This window comes from Apium graveolens, chromosome 2, assembly GCF_009905375.1.
Source record: "Apium graveolens cultivar Ventura chromosome 2, ASM990537v1, whole genome shotgun sequence".
Classification (NCBI taxonomy): domain Eukaryota; kingdom Viridiplantae; phylum Streptophyta; class Magnoliopsida; order Apiales; family Apiaceae; genus Apium; species Apium graveolens.
The window spans coordinates 2,749,541-2,764,233 of record NC_133648.1 but is presented as its reverse complement, the minus strand read 5'-3'; the positions used below and the strand labels follow the sequence as shown (position 1 = coordinate 2,764,233).

Genomic DNA, 14,693 nt, shown 5'->3' with positions numbered 1-14,693 from the left:
GACGACGGCGCTCCTCAAACCGTAACCCAAATTTCCAATGACGGCGCTCCTCGATTATTAGTATATATTGAACCCAAAAAGCTTTGATCGAATTAATATATCTGTGTATATTGGTTGAAACCCTAAGAGAGAGAAAGTGTGGTATCAGGAAAATACGTTCTATAAATGTGTTTGATCCCTTATTTTAAAGGGGTATAACAAGAGTACTTCTCGGGGGTCACCCATCCTAAAACTACTCTCGCCGAAGCAATATTATAACATATTACTATTCTTTTCACTAGTTCCATTCAACAAACAAAATTTGAGGCTATTTTTTGATTTTTTTTCTTTGAGAATTGCAATTAAAGATTCAATTAAAAAAGATTCAATTCTTCTTAGAGTTTGTCATGCTCTTACAACAAATAAAGCAAACAAAAAATAACAAACTTTAAATCAGTAATCTATTACTAAGCGTTATATACATCCACTATCTATAATATAGAGTCATGTGTACAATCATATGTTTATTAATAATCAGATGCTCCTCGGTTTGATTAAACTCGCAAAAGATTTCTATTAAGATTTCAATTTTGATTATACCTTAAATTTTGTATCTTCCTCACAAGAAACTATCCCACACCTTTTGTGTATTTCCTCGCTATACTTTTTATATGTTAATTAAGAAATATAAAAAAATAAGTGAATGAGTCAATTATGTAATTGAAGGAATTAAAGAAAAAAAATTGTAGGTTATAAATCTAGGAAGGATATGGGGAGTCGAATTAAAAAACCTAGTCAATCTGGTTCATCAAGAAAAGTAATTCAAATGGAAACTAAGGGGAGTAAACTAATAGACTGGGGTGTATTGATTAAATTTATGTAGGAAACTGTAAATTGGAATTTATTTTTATTTTTTAAATTATTTTAATATTAAAGGAAACTGAAAAAATCAAAATATGGAGATAATCGTTGAATCAAATCATACCCCATTCATATTATTATTCTCGGTTCTCCTGTAGCGGGATCCTCTGGAACAACAAGAATCCTTAGTAAGAATGGGATTCCAACTCAGCACCTTTTGAGTGAAATTTTGATAAGAGTTGCTCTTTGGATCGAGCACAGTACGATGAAAGTTTTAAGCTGTGTTCGGGGAGGGGGAGTTATTGTAGTACTAGCCTAAAACCCGTGCGATGCACGAATTATTACAAATTTTAAACTGAAATTTATTTATTAGAAATTTTTTATAATATGATTTGATAATTATTTTAAATATGCATGTGTATAATTTAGTAAATTTTATTTTTTAAAGAAATATCATTGATTGAAAGATTTAGTTTTGTTAAAATTTATAGGTGTGTTTACAAAACATAATTATATTTTAATTAAAAGATAAATTTGAGCTCATATAAATAGTAAACGAAATATCTTTACTTTGGTATACCGAACAAATCTAATTAATTATATTCAAATTTATTTTGGGTTAAATTGTTTAAACGCGGATCAATGGTAAAAAGTTTATGTATCAATGATAAACCTGAATAAAAGTACATATTATTTTATGTTAGCTGGTATAATTATTTTCTTATTTTAAGTTTGATTTATTATGAATCAATTGTATAATAGTTTTTAACCTGAATGAATAACATGTATTGATTTATTTTAGTCTTACACGATTATACACTACAAGAAAAATGCAATCAGACAACGGTTGAAAGACAATGGTTAAAAAAAATACCGTTGTCCTAAAAAATACAACAACGGTGAAATGATTTTGAAAAAAAAACAGTTGTGTGAGCTTAAGGACAGACAATAGTTATCTATTAGTTCAAAAACTGTTGTCTTTGTTATGCCCTCCCATGGAATCAGACAACAGTGTACAAACTAAAAGGTTGTCTTAGAATACTAAGACAACACGCTAGAACTGTTGTTAAATAACAACCATTTATCAGATTAAGACGATGGTTTTGCTGCTTATGTTGTGTAATTTGGACAAGTGCTTATTCTTACCCTTGTCTCATTAAAAATCAAACAACTGTGCGTTTATACCATTATTAAAAGGAAAGGCCACATATAATGGTGTTTTAAAGCATTATATTTATAAGATTTACACGACGGATTTATAACGTGTTGTCTAAACACCACACTTTAAAAGATACTTTTAGAGGTTGTTTTGAATTATTTATTTTTCATTCTCCCTCCTATTTTAATTTAATCTCCCACAAAATTTTAACAACTCAGCAGTTTACTTTTTTCATCTATCAACTAATAGACAACGGTTTGCGATGTAAAAAACTTGTTAGAAACTTAAACACACAATGGTTTGGTTCTTCATGCATGTTGTCTAAACTCTAGGTAGAAGATGGTTTAATAGATTATCTATAAACTGTTGTCTCTGAGTAATGTTAAAATGAAAAAAATGAGTTGTATATATATTAAATCCCCAGAAAATTAATCCAAAAGTAGCCAACCAATGACTACCTAACAAAATATCATCCAACCAATATAGACTAGCAAAAAACCCTCAATCAAGTTGGCAAATCAGAATATTTCCTCAAGTCAACAACTAATTTCAATTGGATAATTCACAAACCAAATTACTTATTAAGATGTTATGTAAGCTTACTTATCACACCCAACAAATAATTACTTATTGCAGAATTTCACTCGTCAAAGCAAGTTCACTTATGGAATTGTGATGGAAGAGATAACAACACGAGATGAAAGTAGTAATATATGTCCAGCTGAGCAAAGGGTGTTGCCAAGTGGAGGCGTAAGTGCTGATGGACCTCCGACAACCCTCAGTGGCACTGGCATTGACCGAATGGCATTCTTACAGGCTAATATAACAAGAGACAACACAAAGTTTGTCAATGGAGCAATTGTGGGTGAAAGAAATGTATTCCAGGTAAGCAAATTGATAAAAGTTCATAAATAAGTAAAATATCAAGAGTATTTCTTGAAGAAACTTGATGAGTTGATGTTAGATGATTACTGAGTATTTTCTTCTTCGCTGTGTCTTTCTAATACCCGTGTTCTTGACTTTTTCTGCAGCTAGAGCAGGGTCTTTTCATTGGCAGTAAGTTCCCGTTTTTTAATCGTCACCAGTTGACTTGGACCAAATTCCTCCAGATGAAGACAGTGGAAGAAGGTGCTGGTAACCCTCCACCCCCAGTAACAAGTTGTTGGCAGAGAAGAAGCAGGGTATCATATATGAACACCTTATTCGATCAGAATTCCAACCAAAACCTTGACAAGCGACCAACAGTTTTAATTAGGCATGTCCATAAAACCAATAATGCAATCAAACAGGCTTTTCCATGAAAATGGGCAAAAACGGGAAACAATGAAATCCGGATCAATAATCACATTGGTCACTGAAAGAAAAATAAAAAAACTGAACATGGTTACAAATTTAAGATTAACAGGGTTTATGGCCCATCAACACTACTGTCCAATAATTAGATGACACTGAATCCAACATATAAATGCCAGACAGTCTAAACAATCAAGAAAAAAGGGAGTGATAAATTAGAAAATGACAAATTCCAGTATGATAAATCATTTATAAAAATTAAAAAAACTGCTAACTTCATATATATTAAAACAGTAATCGTAATTGACACTGATTAATTAAAATTATCAAATTTTGGCAAATAATAATTCGAGAAATAAAAAAAGATTTACGAATAAATAAATTATAGAAGGCAGAGAGGTAACTCATGCTGGGGTAATTTTCTAGACAATTTAACTTAAAAGAAGGTAATTTTTACCATCATGGGAGTTGAATCCATTCATCTTCGTCCCGCATATAACTAGCTTTTTCCTCATCAAGTTCGTCAACATTGGGAAACATTGGCAAGTGCAGCTCATTCTCAAGTTCTATTTCTACTGATCCATCATTTTCATCGTCACATTGTTCATAACAGTTCTTTTCCGGTAATTTCAACACGACATACCAATGTTTTTCAAGAGGATCATCAATGTAACAAACCTGCTTAACATGTTTCCCTAGCACGAACGGATCATTTACAAAACCTAATTTGTTCAAATTAACAATTGTATATCCCAAGTCATCTACCTTAACCCCCTGGTTCATATCTACCCAATTACAACGAAATATTGGGACTCTAAATTTGTTATAGTCCAACTCCCATATACTTGTTATAACTCCATAGTAGGTCTGTGAAGTATGTTCAATATTCTTCTCCTTACCCTGTACAAGCATTGTATCTGCAACGACACAGACACCACTACACTAAACTTGTCGAGTGTCATCACGCTCCTTGGTGCTAAACGTAACACCATTGATTCTATATCCGCTAAATGTAGGGACATTCTTGTTGGGCCCTTCAGCAATCCACCTTATCTCCTCAGGTATGTTGTTATGGTCATCCAACAATTCTGATTGAATCTATTTAAAACAAATTGATAAATATTAATTATGATGTTTGCTTAAATAAACAAATAACAAATACATTTACCAGGAAAAAATATAAACTAGGCCTATTTATGATGTTTTTATTCAAATAACAATTATACCTTTTTCCTGAACCATTTATGAAATTCTGCATTTTGCTTGTTTTTAAGCCAGACTTCATCATTTTCATGTTGTTGGATCTGATTCTACTGCAGAATCAGATCCCAACGATAGTAATTCTTTTTTCTTATGAATGAAAGTCTTTTTCAGCTTTCAATAAAATAGATTTACATTTATTTTCACTAAAATCATAATGCAACAATTCAACATCTAATTAAAATTAATGAATTTTGATTAGATTGACATCTTGAAACATAACTTACTTATCAACTTATAAGTCGTAAATTCAACTTATATTTATTAAATATTAAAATTAAGGACATACGGTTTTAGTTTCAGTTTTGGCCAAAAAATGTCCCAAACCAAACCGTGCTCCACCCTAGTTACAACTCCATCTTTAATTATTTTAAAATTTTACAAAGAGAAACTTAATATCCTTAATTATTAGTTGTTTAATAAATTTTTATTCACAAACGTCTCTGTCAGCGTAATCTACGTTTGTTTATAGTAATATTCTTAATTATTATTATTATTTGTTTATAGTGATATAATCGAAGTCTTCGAATCAGATTATCGAACTTTTAAGGTACCAAAAATTTAACTTTTATGGATTACGTCAAATGTTTTATCAACATATGTGCACTCGCAAACATCGAACATTTAAAAATTAAAAGTTTTACAATAGATTATTCTTATTTTTGTTTTAGATTATAGACAACGGTTTAGGACAAAAAACTCTTGTTGGAAATTATATGAGACAACGGTGTGTGTAAGAAACCGTTACATAACTACTATTTAAATAATATAGCATACGATAACGGTATCCTGTAAGAACCGTTATGTGATAGTTGATCTTACAACAGTTACTATATCTCCAAATATATGGATAATTTATATATATTTTAATTTTTGATTTTTTGGTTTTAAAAAAATTAAATAATAACAGATTTTGTTGATCGTTGGATTAAACCAGATCTGTATCTAGGCCGTTGGTTTGAAGTGAATTTTTTTCATTTTCCCTCTCTTTTAAATTTCATCTCCCCCCTTTATTTTTTAGTATCCCCCCGAAATATCCCCCCAAAAACTTTACTCCCCAACCTCCTTCTTCCCCATCAGTTACTCCTCGTCATAACTCCCCAACCCCCTTCTTCCCCATCATCAGTTACTCTTCTTCACGGCGATTTTCTTCACACAATCTTCTTCCTCTTCTTCACACAATCTTCTTCCCCTTCTTCACACAATCTTCTTCCTCTTCTTCCATTCGATTATACTGGTATGTTTCTAATTCAATTAGAGACCGTAAAGCCCTCATCTATATTTGGGGGTTTTTGATTTTTACATGTTTTTAATAAGTTTCTAAAATGCTATTCAATTTATTTGGGGTTTTTTGATTTATTTTAGAACTATAAAACTCTTCAATTTATGTTGGGGTTTTTTATTTTTAACTCAATATTTTATGAGATTTAAATGTTGCATGCTCTGTTTGATGGTATTGTGGAGTGTCTTTGCTTTGCGGAATGTTGCATGCAATGTTTGATGGTATTGTGGAGTGTCTTTGGTTTGTTTTATTATGTAAATTTTCCATGCAATTGTGGAGTGTTGAGTGTTGATGATGAAACCCCTGGTTTTAAACTGTAATTATCTCATGATGAAACCCCCGGTTCTTGCTATTCTCTTGTTTTTTGTTCCAAATGGATATTAACAGGGTGCTAATTTCTGTTTGAAATCTTGTAACTGTGCTAATTTCTTGTTTTTTGTTTCATGTTTCTATTGATTTTTGAGATAAAATTACTGGTTTGTTTGTTATAACTCTGCAGTCGATTAGTTAGTTGAATGTGCCCTGTGCTACTGTCCTATAATAAATGGATAATTTATCTTTATTCACATGCCGTAAGTTGTACGATTATAAGCTAGATTTTATTGGTGGTTGAATGTTTGTTTGTGTACATCTCTGGTTAGTTTAGGCACTCAAAGTGTGTCATTTTAAGTAAAATTTATAATACGCTTTTAAGTGGGAAAGTTAAGATATCTCAGATGGTTATTCTTTTGTTGTTTTTAGGTTCTTTTACCTGTAATGTCTTTGAGTTTTATTGAGTTTACTGTCATGTTAATGTTGTACTTATTCCTTGTTTGTGTACTTCATAGGTTATGGCTACTCCTAAGAAGAAGACCAAGGCAGATAAGGGAAATTTGAAAAAGAAAGCATCTCACAGGAATGGGTTCAAAAAGACACGATCTTCATCCCATCCAAGGACAATGAGTGTGCTAAGGGCTTTAAGAAAGACAAAGTCCACGAATAGCGAGACCTCCACTCCATTGAGTTCTCCCCCAAAAACTGTGAAGAAGGCCATTTCTGAAAACTTACAAAAGAAAATATCAAAGAAAAGAAAATGAGAAAAAGTTGTTACCAAACCGGACAATACTCAAGGACTAAAACTATTGAAGCGAGGCTGTGTAACGATGCACCGAATTGTGAAACGCAAGATCCGAGGGATCAAACTTACTGTGTCTTTTAATGCAAAAGGAGAGCCATATGGTGAAGAAGGTAAAGAGATGCAATCATATATTGGAGTTTTGGCAAGAACCAAAACCCCGATCTGGCATGATTCTTGGAAATGTGTTCCTAAAGAGACAAAGACAAAAATTTGGGACTGTGTGCAGGTAAAATGAATATAAATAACTTCCATCATTTTAACTTTTATTTTTATTATTTGTTCTTCATTAACTAGCACCTTTTAACTTTAAATTTGTTGGTATATGTACGTAGATGGCTTATGTTGTACCTGAGTCTGCAAAAAAGTTGGTATTCAGATCGGCCGGGGCAAAATGGAGGGAATTTAAATGTCGGCTGACCAAGTACTACATTCTTCCTTATCTGGATCAACCTCAATTTTTTGCACATCCTCCTACAGATTTTACTTTTATAGAAAAATCACACTGGGACATATTTGTTGCTGACCGCACGTCGCCTGAGTTTCTGGTATATTTCTACTTAGCTTTATTCATTTTAATATTTACTTAGTTATGATCTTCTAACCTTATTGCTGCTTTTTATGAAGAAAATTCATAAAGAACAACAAGAAAGAAGGAAGCTGAGTAAATATCCACATCGAATGTCTCGAAAAGGTTATGCTAATCTCGAGAATGAATGGGTTAGTGAAATGAAATAACAAGCACATTTTTTGCTTCATATTAATTTTTCAAGCATGTTTATGTTATTACTAAGGTGATCCTTTACATGTAAATGTAGACTGAATCTCATCCAGATGCAGAGGAAGTAGATCGGTCGGACACTTGGATCCTAGCAAGGATGGACGAAGATGGTAATTTTTTAAATGATGAAGTTGCATAAAAAGCTAAGAAAATTGTAAGTTATTAATATAATTGTCCATTCTATTTGATGCACATATTTGTGTATTTTTTAATAAGGAACTGAAGTTTCAAAAGTTAAATTTTAATAAATTATATACACATGAAGCCTTTCTATAGTTTATCTTTTTCTATTACAATGTATAATTCGAATTAGTGGTCTCTAGTTTAACTTAGGATTTGTTTGTATGCCTTTAGTGCTAGTAGCATGTTGATTGTATCATATTTAATATTAGTAGTTAATTATATATTTTAATAATCCCCTGTTCACTAAGAGAGTCAAATACACATGTTTATATTGAAAATTGGTTCATAATATTAAATGTCTAGATTTTGTATTCTGTGTTGGTTAATATTTTATTTTAATATTTTTTTATCCTTGGATTTGTTTGTCAATGAATGTACTTACTAGGTCCCCTGTACCACCAAGTAAACTAAGTTGTCTCTTGTGCTTGCAATTGAATCTATTAAATTAAATATATTAAAGGATGAATGTGCTTATAACTAGTAAAAACAAATTGGTGTTAGTTGTGTAATATTTTAATTAAAGGATGAATGTGCTTAAAGGATGTATGTGCTTATGGTGAAAAATGTTACTGAATTTTTTGTAGAAAAAGATGAAGGAGGAGGTTAAGGAAGGAAAGCTTAAAGTTGAAGGTACTAATGATGTGTTAACAATGGCGCTCGGTAAGCCTGAGCACGGAGGCAGAGTACATGGTCAGGGAATTCATGTGAAGCAGTCGGTTTATTTTGATCTTCCGAGGGAAAAAAAAGCGAGGACAGTGGAAGAAAGGGTACGTGAGGCAATTCAAAAGTACATGGCAGAGGAGACTCCAAAAATTATTAAAGAGAGAGATGCATTTTGGGCTGCTGAATTTGAAAAATACAATGCACATTCATCGAAAAATGGTGTACAATATGATGGTAGTCCGAAACCAAATTCCCAGCAGGCAAGCTATCACTCTAAGGGTGGGGTTGATGTGGATGTGGATGTGGCTGTAGGTGATCATAAAAATGTGACATTGATAGATAATTTGTTTGTAGATTTAGCGGTGGAGCTTGAGGATAATAAAAAGGTGGCAGGTGAGGATGATAATGGAAGGGCTGTTGAGGAAATGAAAGTGGATTCTTCAGGTGGTTCTGTATGCCGATTGGCTGTTGGATCGTTGAGCAACATTGTTGCTTGTGCAACAATTGATGAAGTACGCGTTTCCGAAGGACATGAGAAGACTATCCAAAGGAGTAAGTCTTGGAGAAAAGAACGCAAGGGTGTCTATCACTAAAGTCATTCAAGGAGATGTTAAGATTCCCTTCCCTATCGGGGATGAAATTTTGACTGTTCAAGAAGCCATGGGAACTTTTATTGCATGGCCGAGAAACATGATAATTCCAGGAAACAATAGCAGTACTTCTCATGTTTTGGCCGCCAAGGTCAGAATGCTTTTTTAGTATGGTTAATATATGTACTATGTGTTTGTTTAGTCTGTTTTTTTAATTATTTTTATTTGCAATTGTTTTAGAAAACCAAGAAAGCCCGTGCTAAGAAAATGAAGAAGACGTATAAAGTAATTGAAGATGTTGAACCAGAGCTTGTTGTTCAAATTGGTTCGAATTATCCTTCTGCAATGAAACGTTTGTGGACATGGGCAAATGAAGCCTTGAGTGGTGGCCGAACAATTTCTTTTGAGCTAAGCAAAGAAGCATTTGGCTTTACAAAGAAGCAAATCATGTTCTTATCTGATATACATGCAGTGTGCTCTGGCGGTGAAATGGCCGGCTCTGTCATTTGCCTTTTTATTCAGTAAGCTTTTCATTTTAAGTTTTTTTTCGGAGTATATAGCCTTGGAATAAATATGACAATCTTTACTAAGGACTGCTTAATTTAATTTGTAGCTTCTTGAATGAATATGTGAAGAAGCATAAGATGGTCAACATGATTAGCTTTGTAGATCCAGGCACAATCGGTGCCATTGGATGTGGCAGTGCAGTGCAGAGGTCGCGTGAATTGTGTACAAGATTTAAAGATTCTAGGAAAGGGCAGCATTTTCTCCTGCCGTACAATGATGTGTAAGTATTTTTACTATCCCAAGCTATTAAGCTGTTAAGCCTTGCCAGTTTTTTATTAATTTTTTCAAGAATTTAGCTTTAATTTTGTAAGGAATGGGTTCAATTGTATAGTTAAACTCGATAATATTTGTTGAAATTTATATTAATTGCATTGGTTCAGTATAAACGTAATCAAATGCCTTGACAGTTTTGAAGTTAATATAAAAGTAATCAAATGGCTTACAGTATTTAATTGATTTTGTTATTAGATGTTAGGTTTGTTTCTCAGACAGGGGAAATTGTATAGTTCAATCTCATAATATTTCAAGTTCAAATTTGATGATAATTGTATAGGTTCAGTTTTAAAGTTGATTTATTTACTGGAATTTAAATTTTATCAGTATGAGCCTTCAATTTTTGATGTTATACCTGATCATGTTTATTACAGTAAATTACACTCTACCAGTATCATATTTTAGATTATTTTTCACAAATAGTGAGTTTAAATATTTTTTAGGTTGATTTTAATTCAATAGAAATGTAATTTTTTTTATGATATTTAAGTTGTTTGAGTGAAAAAAAAGCATCAAATTTAGGCTTTACTATTTAACAAGCACCTCTGTTTATTTTTTGTAGCAACCACTGGACCCTGACAGTTGTCAATCCAGACGCAGAGGTAGTCTACTATATGGACCCTCTTAAACGCCAAATTGCAAATGGAGAATGGGTGGATGTTGTCGACAAGTAAGAGTTCACGTTATAAAATTTGATTATTAAGTCTTAACTTATAAATCTTGTCCGACCATATTTTGTAGTGGTTATTTTGTGTTTTGATATATCTCGTTTTGGTTGCAGTGCCATTAAAATGTACAAGGAGGATTTGAAAAAGGTTCCGAAGAAGAAAGTATTGTGGGAGAACATGACGGTATTTATTTATTTTTGTGATCATATATTAATTATGTTATTAAAGGAGACTGGATATTTTAAATGATTTTTTGTTTGATATTTTAGGGAGTTCCAGTGCAAACCGGGAACAAGGATTGTGGCCTGTTTGTGATGCGATACATGATGGAAATCATTCATGATAAGGAGTTGGACTTTGCTAATAAGGTGACAATTGACTATCTATGGGCCTTTTCATCCACTTTGTATTTACTCTTATAAGGGCAGAACATGTTACTTATACAAAATTTTGGATCATATTTCAGTGGCTGCGTAGATCAAACCTGGTTTACACTGAGGATGACATCAACGAGATCAGGGTTGAGTTTGCAAAATATTTTATGAAACATTGTGCAAGCTAGGTCCTCGCCTTTCTTTTCTTTTGAACTTATCGTAAACTGGATGTTTTATGTATGTAGTTGGTGACAAGTAGACTCGTTTGAACTTATCGTATGTTGACAAGTAGACTCGTTTGAACTTATCGTATGTTGACAAGTAGACTCGTTTGAACTTATCGTAAAGTGGATGTTTTATGTATGTAGTTGGTGATAAGTAGACTTGCGATAATGTATTTTGTGTTCGGTGGATTGCTGGTAGTTTGGTAGGTAGATCTGGTTGTTTTGGATTGTTGAACGGATGGATTATGGTATGGTAGTGAATTGGTTTTGTTTTGGTGGGGGCCTAGATTATGGTATGATTTTGTTTTGGATTATGGTATGGATTATGGTATTTTTATTTTGGCAGGGGACTAATTTTTGTGGTTTTTTATGCAGCTGGTTTTAATTAAATATGAAATTGATATGCAAAATACATATACCTAATAAGATAATGGTTTTTTAAACTGTTGTCTATTACTTAGTAAACTGTTGTGTTACAAATATTTCTTCAATGGTTCCCGAAAAGTAATTCGTTATCTCTTTTGCATTATAACACCACCCTAAAACTGTTGTCTAAAAGATACTTATATTACTACCTCTGAAAATAACTGTTGTTGTTCTATTATATAAATAATAGATGGATAAAATAACTGTTGTTTGGAAAAGATATTTAAAATTGGAAAGAAAATTTAGAACTTTCTCTTGACGTAAATAAACCGTTGTTTATTACTAAGAAAACTGTCATGTTAAAAATGTTCCAACAATTGTTTTTCTAAAACAACCGTTGTGTCATCCAGATTGTAACCAGTGTTAAACACTGTTGTTGAATCTCCCTTATTACAACTGTATTAACAACCGTTGTCCAACCTTCGATCACACGAGTGTTGGATAGACAATGGAAAAACTACCTTTCAGACAACGAAAAAAAACAGTTGTATGATTGCAAAAATGTTGTAGTGATACCGACTAAGGAAGCGTCTCTATTTTCATTTTAGTAAAATGGTTTTGGATATTATAGAAATTGAAAAAAACCCGTTGGTGGATACTAGCTTACACTTTATACTAGTTTGGTAATTCTCCTTTTGTCAGAGCCAAGAATGTTCCGTTGGTGGATAAGGATCCAGAAAGGGCTATCCCTTTATTCTCGGGAGCAATTAATTAAGGAGATAAAGTGGATAGTATTTTGAAAGATATGGCTATTTGTTATGAAACAACAAAATCGATCCGAGGAATCCATTGAAGTCGTTGAAAATACGATGTTCTGATAAGTTTTAAGAGTCACTTGATAACATCTTGTGGGATCTCTACAAGAGATGTGGCGGATTAAATGACCAAATCACGTTGTGAGGCGCAAATTGTTCTTGATTCAATAAGGAATGGCTTTTAATGGGAAGCGAATAAATATAGCGCGATCTCAAGGAAAAAATTATAAAGTTTATGTGGAGCAAGAAGCCACTAGATTACTAGGTAATTTGGAATGGGCACTAGTGCAACAAAACAACTACATTGAAACTAAGGACGGGACAGTAACAAGATGTGCAATTTACTCCTGAGTTTAAAAAACTTGGTGTGTAGTTAGCTATCAAGTAGTGTTTTGAAGTTTTAAATGTTAACCATCTATTGCCAGTGCTCATGTGTTCTAGTCAATATTTATGTTTTAATTTCTCATAATTTGTTATAGAATTAATTTATATTAAAATAATATCTCTTAGTTACTGTATTTTTTTGCATTAATTAGAATAATACATAAAAAACTAAGAAAATTATTATTTAATATAAATTATATAAAAGAAAACGATGACATGACTAGGAACTTCTTTCTCTCACTTCGTCCTGCAAATACTTCAAAGATTGAATATAAGAACTTACCATCAAAAGGAACTTTTTCCTGAACGACTTCATCAGCAAATACTTCAAAGATTGAACATAACTTCTTTGCGAACTTAATTAACATCAAAATTGTCTAAATGTTCTGAATAATTTTTTTTTGTTAATAAAATCCATGTTAGTAACTTCAAGATTTGACCTTATTTGTGGTTTCTAATTGAGTTATACTAGTTTACACCTTGTACACCAGTTGCTTGATATATAAACCTAATTATATTTTAATTGTGTACAACTTCAGGTTAAGGTCAACTAGTATAAAATATTATATAATTTGAAATATTTACATCTTTTATAAAAAATTATATAAATATTTTTTGTTGGCGGGATTCAAACATAAGAACTTAACTTATATGTGCCTTTAAAAATAATAATATAATTGTTTGTTGTTAGCGGGATTCTTGTAAGTGGAATTCGAACCTTTACCCTTAGTGTATTTTTTAAATATTTGAATTTAACGGTTAGGATCATTTTATTAATATCCTACAATTTTGATTGATAGATGGATATATTAGATATTGATATTTCGATGATATTTGAATATGAAATTTAGCAATTTGGATTTTATGAATATCAAATGTTAATAGGTTATAATTATAATATTACAATTGTTAAATAATTTTATTATTATAATTTTCTTGTTAGAAAAATTCCTTTATTATTATTTAGTTGTTAGCTATATAAACACTTTTTCTATTTTAATCAAGAATAAGTTTCTTTAAAATAATTTTTTTTCTTAACTCCCTTTCAATTTTTTTTGTCTTCCCTCCAAGTTGGCCATTTCCTTTAACATAACAAAATATGCGAGCCCCAGCAAAGCCAACAGAAATCTGATCCGAATAAAAAAATAAAAGGCAAAGCGAAGGAAACGTAGGGCTTAGTATGACGTCCCACAAATCCGGGGGTCTGGATTTGACGTCACTAACACAAAACCCTTTTTAAAACATTTTCGAAAACCTGTATTTTTGAAAAGATAATAAAAATCAAAGAATTTAAAACTTGAGAATTTAAAAAGAATTTAAAAAGGAAAACAATTTAAACCCCCTAAAAACAAGATCACATACAGGTTACAATATTGAAATTAGAATTGACCATTATTATTAATAAACAATATTTTTTTACAACTTCAAGTCATCTTCGATAAGAAGAATCACAATTACTCTATTTACAAACCTGATTTACAACTAAATCTCAATAAACAACTCTAACTCGAACATTCTTCAACAATCCCCTCGATACCTTCTTTGACCTTTGGATAACTTAACCATTCTTACTCTTTGTCTAGCCTTAGCTATCGAACTTAAACAACTTATCTTTAAGCCTTTCTGAAATGGTTATAAGAAAAGCAAGGGTGAGCAACAATGCTCAGCAAGTACCAATGTAACAATAACAATTCGAAATAGTTTATCAAGAGTTCACAATCTCAGGGTAGTATATAAAAATGATTCATCAATCTTTGTATCAATTGAAAACTGGGAAATTCAATCATTTAAAGGAATTGTTGAGTTGGACTTATCTCATTTTGACTAAAAACCAAAGTTTAGGCTGCTGATCAGTCA

The 14,693-nt window shown here is 31.8% G+C and overlaps 2 long non-coding RNA genes across 2 annotated transcripts; both read left to right on the top strand.

Moving 5' to 3' along the window:
• The first annotated feature begins 7,029 nt into the window (after positions 1–7,029).
• Positions 7,030–7,865, top strand: LOC141706472 (uncharacterized). The gene is made up of 4 exons (XR_012568835.1): positions 7,030–7,177; positions 7,284–7,372; positions 7,576–7,668; positions 7,767–7,865. It is a non-coding gene; the product is annotated as an uncharacterized LOC141706472 (long non-coding RNA).
• A 2,729-nt stretch (positions 7,866–10,594) lies between these two features.
• LOC141706478 (uncharacterized) lies at positions 10,595–11,035 on the top strand. The gene is made up of 3 exons (XR_012568840.1): positions 10,595–10,675; positions 10,806–10,856; positions 10,943–11,035. It is a non-coding gene; the product is annotated as an uncharacterized LOC141706478 (long non-coding RNA).
• The last annotated feature ends 3,658 nt before the right edge of the window (positions 11,036–14,693 follow it).